This window comes from Triticum dicoccoides, chromosome 6B (assembly GCF_002162155.2).
Source record: "Triticum dicoccoides isolate Atlit2015 ecotype Zavitan chromosome 6B, WEW_v2.0, whole genome shotgun sequence".
In the NCBI taxonomy this organism is placed as follows: domain Eukaryota; kingdom Viridiplantae; phylum Streptophyta; class Magnoliopsida; order Poales; family Poaceae; genus Triticum; species Triticum dicoccoides.
The window spans coordinates 630,597,218-630,603,226 of record NC_041391.1 but is presented as its reverse complement, the minus strand read 5'-3'; positions in this window follow the sequence as shown (position 1 = coordinate 630,603,226).

The following is a 6,009-nucleotide window of genomic DNA, read 5'->3' as shown; positions in this document are numbered from 1 at the left end:
GTTTATTTTCAACCGGTTTTTCTTCGTCCCACCTCCCACCAGCCACTCCCACCGGTTTTTCTCTTTTCTCGTCTGACCGGCAATACCCAACGTATTTATGGTAATCAATCATAATTAATCCACATATAGTAATAAATCAATCCAGGTATGGTAAGGTCATAACTCAAGAAATTTTGAATATGGTAATTATATGGTAATAAATTTAAATTACCTCAAAGGCTATCAATCCAGGTATGGTAAGGCATAACTCGGGAAATATCGAATATGGTAATAAATTTAAATTACCACCAGGTATGGTAAGGCTATCCACGTATAGTAATAAATTATATAGTAATAAATCATAATTAATCCACGTATAGTAATAAATCAATCCAGGTATGGTAAGGTCATAACTCAGTAAATTTTGAATATGGTAATTATATGGTAATAAATTTAAATTACCCCAAAGGCTATCAACCCAGGTATGGTAAGGCCATAACTCGGGAAATATCGAATATGGTAATAAATTTAAATTACCACCAGGTATGGTAAGGCTATCCACGTATAGTAATAAATCATATAGTAATAAATCATAATTAATCCATGTATAGTAATAAATCAATCCAGGTATGGTAAGGTCATAACTCAGGAAATTTTGAATATGGTAATTATATGGTAATAAATTTAAATTACCCCAAAGGCTATCAATCCAGCTATGGTAAGGCCATAACTCGGGAAATATCAAATATGGTAATAAATTTAAATTACCACCAGGTATGGTAAGGCTATCGATCCAGGTATGGCACGCCCTCACCTGATCATCTATCACGATCTCCAGCCCCACGCATGCACCAAAGAACCCATCCGGCACCAAACGCAGCTCCCCTCGACCCCCTCGAGTAAACGCCGCCGCCGTCGTGCGATCTTCCTGACACAGACGCCGTCGCCGCCTCCTTCCCACCTACGGCGTCCCCCACGTCCATGGTGACTGCGCTCGCGTCCTACACTGACCCTCCGCCTCATATAGGTTGGTCGTTGATGGAGTGGGATGTGCCGCTGCGGTTTGGGGAGGCGCAATCACGATCTGGTTGGGATCTCAGTGTGGAATCGTTCTCTGCGATGAAGGATGGCGCTGCCTCCCTGGCAAATGGGATCGGAGGAAGGGGCTCTACGTCGTGAATGTCAGCGAGGCAGCGGCCGAAGGCGAGCCCGACGGTGAGCACGGGTGTTCGTCCCATGAAATAGGCGGCCACGGAGGGCGGATTTGAGGCCACCCCAATCGCCGGTAGCCCTTCCTCCCATCGATCATCGCCTCCATTCTCTCTCTCCTCTAAATCTTTGTCGCCCCTGCCTGATTCTGGCCGACGCCATCCGGCTCTCGCATCGACCACCACCAGCACGGCTACGGACGAGGCGCAACCGCAGACGCCGCTGCCGCCATCCTCATCCACCTCCTCCACCATCCTTCCCAGCCGTCGTCGGGGGCACCCGCCATCTGCGCTCTAGCCCACCCGCTCCCGCCTATCCCCTCCCCCTGCCTGCCAGCCCCTGATCCATCGCACAGATGGCAGGCACTACAGCGACCTCCTCCCCAGCAGATCCGGCCTCCTCCGATGGAGATCCATCCTGGGCACCGCCTTATTCTCATGCGTGCACGTCTATATCAACGTCTGATTCCACCTTGCCTGAGCCTTTACCTTCCCACCTCTGCTTCGGATCCACGTCACTTTGTAAGGTATGTGCTTGATTATTCCAAACTGGATCGATGGATTGTGCAAGGTACTTTGGGTGTCGTCATTGACGGCAATTGTCACGCCATGCTACCATCGGAGGGGTCCCTCATCGATGATTAGGGTCTTCCGAACTGCACGAGCTCCATTGAGAAGGATGTTTTTAATTCTGGTTTTGCCTACATGCTTTCTTTGCCTGTATCTACTTAGCTAATGTCTTCTCATAGATAGTAGCTGCTGAAGTGGTGATCAAAGTTGTTCACTATAAGGAAACAACCATGATAACAAAAGTGTATATTCCCTGACCTTTGACCTGAAGTACTTTTTCATTAGAAACTTGCAACAGCCAGGCATTGAAGTTAGCAACAGCTTCGTACGTACTGAACTAATTTGCAGCAACACGTACTGAACTAAGTTAGATTATGCTCATCGTTCCAACATGCTTAGTGATAACCACCTAGCAAGCTGATCAAACATGAAAAAATTGAAGTGCTACTGCTAATCGTACTATTCTGAATGTGAAAATCTATTTAATTGGCTCTTCTCTAATTGTACACTTGCATAAATCTCAGATCTTGCAAATTACAGTATAACCATAAAAGTCATGCTTTGACTCCTATAGGGCCTTTTGCACTTTAATATGACTAATAGTTTGCCTTAATATCACAGATTGTATTACTACCTTTCTAAGTGAATGACATTCAAGAAGGTCATTAAATAAAACCAAGAAATCCTTCTGGTATTGGAGTATAGGAAAGTTGAGACTATAAAACCAAAAGGTTATATTTACGTTTATTAGAGAAGGTTCTTTACTTTTTATAGGAAAACACAAAATGTTGCGATGTAGAGTCTAGGTGGTGGACCTCCTTGATCCACTTGGTGGATGAGGGCGACTCCGGTCCTGGCACCCATAGTGCCAGTGATCCAAAAATCATAGGGCCTGGATATAGCTCTAGCAGACGTATGCGGCTTGCGCATCGAGCTTGGTCGTCTCAAGCATGGAGATAGGCGAGTTGTAGACCAAGAGCTGGTACAGAGATAGGCGAGTTGTAGACAAGAGCTGGTGGGCAGCAAGAAACGCATGCACACCAAAGAACAAATCTGAGTCACATGCCTACTTCTATTGGTTTCTACAAAGAGCGGCTAGCTTAGATCTTAGACCAATCGGTCACTGTCGAGGTCGCCAAGGTGATCTTACAGCACCGCCGTGGAGATTTCTCATGATTTTATGTAGGCAAGCCGCAAGCGGTGGTGGTGATTGGCTGGGTGGTGTCGCTGCCTTGGGAAGAGACGAAGTGATGGTAAAAGTAAGCAGGATCCGATGATTCTTCCGTTGGGATAGCCAAAGTCAAGATGTTGACTACAGACTCGTCGCAGACTTGTAGTGAACCTGGATGCGGCGAGCCTGATTTGTGGATCGATGGCGGGTCTTGACTTTGTTAGGCTGGGATTGGATGGTTGCGGAGGGTGGTGTGCTTGGTTGGGTTCCCATGGAAGAATGTGGCCTCCTCGTGGATCTGGTCATGCCCATCCTAGAGAACATTGTGTCCCTAGCTCCCTCGAGGAGCAAGGACAGTGCAAGCGGCGGCAGGGGGTAGGGGTAGATGTGGGGAGGGATGTCAGCGGCTACTCGAGGTCATTATGATGAAACCCTTGACGTCCCATCTTTATCAATGAAAGTGGAAGAGCACGAAGTCGAGATTGGATAGGAGTTTGAGTTCTTTTTGGCACCGATCGGTTCCCCACTTTAGAGATGTATTTTTTTTGCATGCGAGCAAACAGTGGGTTGATTCTAAAAGGGATAGGCACTTTTCAACAGAAGTGCATGACGGACCAAAAATATGACCTCATTTTATTCGTTTGATAGATATCATATTATTCGTTGTTGTTCGTTCGGTGAAATTTCCTAATATTTGATTGTTGTGTTTCTAATTAGAGCACCCCATAATCACCCAATATGAGGGGATGATAAATGAAAGATACTGATTATAAATTTTGAAGAGCCCGTGGCAACGCACGGGCGTTATACTAGTAACAAGATAAAGAACAAACTGCAGTAAGTAGAACAACCTTAACAGGTGCACCCTGTGGAGGTTCTTGCGGGAAACATCAACGTCATGCCAGCCAAAAATGGCGTCTCCATTGAGCGACGCCCGCAGCCTCTGCCCTGAGGTGGTCGCCACCCCTGCTGATTAACTTGACGGTTCTGTAGGTCCATCCAGCCCTAGCAATACAACACATGGTAATATGTAAATTAGTGAGAACACAAATTAGTTACTTAATCAAACTGCGAGTAAACAACATAGCACATACATTAATCTTCCTTTACACCTAATTGGATATGAGGAGTTGGGTTAATCTCGCCTTACGCCCAGTGAGATATGAGGATTTGGGTTAAATCGATGGGCATGGAGATCGAGAGAAAGAGAGAGGGGAAAACTGGCAGTAAGTACCTGGGCAGTCAAGTCGCTGGATGGCGGCTGCCGCCTTGCCATCTGGATCATAGAGATGTGCGAGGGTCGAACGAGCCAAGCCATGGCCGCTCCGCTCACCGGTAGAACGCCGGCCTCGGCCAGCAGCGGCGATCTGCCATGTGGGCAAGGTCGACGGAGCGAGCATGGGAGGCCCCTAGCGACGGATCTGGAGGGATGGGAGGAAGGAGCGGGGCGAGGGGAGGTCGTTGATCTGCTACCCGCCGCCGGTACTCGCTGGAATCGGCCGTCATGAGTGGTGGCGGTGCGGCGGCAGCGAGCCGCGGGGGGAGAGAGATGTCCTGAGAGAGGAGACAAGAGGAGACTTGAGTCGTGAGGGCGATTTGCGGCGCCAACGCCAGATCGGATCATGGCTGCGGGCGAGGGAGGCGACGGTGACCTCTTGAGTAGGAGGATGAGGGCGAGGGCGACGGCGTGAGGAGAAGGCCATCGCTGGGAGACACCGCATCAAACCCGAATCGAGAACTAGGGTGCGGCGGCTGCGGCGGCGTTTGGAGAGGGAGAGACGACCTAGGGATAGGTAGGGATCAAGGGAGGGAGCAGGTAAGTGGATCGGGAGGAGCGGGCTGGTTTTTTTAGTGCGTGGGAGGGTAGCGAGTTAACATGCGTGGGAGGATGACGAAAAAACGGAGGTGAGAAGATGACGAAAATAAATCAGCGAAAATAAACCGCGTGGACTCACCAACTGCTCCATTAGGAATAGAGATTCAATTTGGTCTGGGCTGCACTTATTTTTGGGCTGGATTGGTTTGGTTTGAACAGAGAACGATTGGTCTCAAACAGTTTTAACCCATAGTCTGAAACCAAATCTAGCGACCAAATCATACTAGCAGCCTCGATGGGCGACGGCCGCCGGCAGGGGTCGCTGGGATACCGCTGGATGGAGCTCCGGCCACCGTCGCTCTCTCTCTCTCTCTCTGCCAGGTGAGACGCCGCTCTCTCTCTCTGCCAGGTGAGACGCCGCCACCGACCAAGACGCCGCGGCCGGTGACCAAGCCTGCAAGGCCAGGGATGGAACTTGTTGCCCGCCTACATGGGTGCTACGCAGCAGTGCACCCGAAGCTGGCCGGCATGTCTGCTACTTGGCCGACTGGAGCAAGCTACATCAACAACCACTGTGTCCAGTGATGGCAATTACTAGTATTCATGCATGCATCAACAGCCACGGTGTTCAATGATGGCAATTAGTATTCATGCATTAGGAGCTATCCACGTCCCGCATTTGCGCATGTCCATAGTTTGAAATTTTGGACAGAGACTAATTCTAGGAAATGGGTTGGATTGGTTTGGCTTGAAAACATGAGCAGTTTAGTTTGGTTTGGATTATATCACTTATAGTTTGGATTGGTTTAGTTTGATTGGTACACATGTACATGTATGGATTGGACTGGATTTGGTTTGGATTACAAACTTTTCTCAGGTCTAACCCCAATATATGATGTTTTGTGCGACAAATCTGTAAAGTAGGCGTTCTGTGCAAAACTAGCACCAAAAGTAGGTGTTTTGTGTAATTTCCTCTTCTCCATCATGTCAGACCGGAGGAACAATCAGACTCCCTCCAAAGACATTCGTAAGTGGCTCTCTACTTGGACCACGCTCTATTCATGCTGGTGAGAGAGCGTACGGCGATCGAGCGGCACTGTGAAAGCGGCTGCTCATCGATGCTACGTCGTGCCTACGATGAAAGATTCGAATTGCTCACCAACCATCGATCGAAGCACCACGAGGTTGCCTTCAAAACCGAGATGCGCTCCGTCGTCACGAGGTCATATCATCCTCCCGTCACACACACACACAGAAAGAGAGAG